General features: G+C 50.1%; 1 protein-coding gene across 1 annotated transcript in view; it reads left to right on the top strand.

Annotated features, from left to right (window-relative positions):
- The first annotated feature begins 271 nt into the window (after positions 1-271).
- Positions 272-407, top strand: part of SLITRK3 (SLIT and NTRK-like family, member 3) — a 10,654-nt gene continuing 10,518 nt past the window's right edge. The window contains exon 1 of the mRNA XM_011974229.1: positions 272-341. The gene's annotated coding sequence lies outside the window, so the exon portion shown is untranslated. The remainder of the gene's footprint in view (positions 342-407) is intronic.

Consider the following 407-nt stretch of genomic DNA (forward strand, 5'->3'; position numbering starts at 1 on the left):
CCAACTCCCTGTGCCCTACAGTTTTATTCCCCCACCCCCCCACCCCTGGCAAATGTAAACAGATGAGGAAATATGTGTACTTTCAAATCGTCACCCATGTATCATGAAGGTGGGGGATTACTGCAAATCACTAGGAAACCGCTCCCCGGAGGCGTTTAGCGATACCGCCCACCAATACAGCTCAGATGTTCTTAATTTGATTACCCCCCACCTTTTGGGCTGTAATTTTCCAAACAGGCATCTCTCTCATTTGCAAATACAAGTTACAAATCAATCCACAGACACAGAATGCTGACTTCCCGACACTCAATTTCACAGGGTGTCTCTTGAAGAGCTGCCAGGTTGTGACCGATAATGGGGGAGAGGGAGAGGGGCACAGATCGAGCGAACGAGAGGCGGGGGGGGAG

This window comes from Mandrillus leucophaeus, unplaced genomic scaffold, assembly GCF_000951045.1.
Source record: "Mandrillus leucophaeus isolate KB7577 unplaced genomic scaffold, Mleu.le_1.0 Scaffold1009, whole genome shotgun sequence".
Lineage (NCBI taxonomy): Eukaryota > Metazoa > Chordata > Mammalia > Primates > Cercopithecidae > Mandrillus > Mandrillus leucophaeus.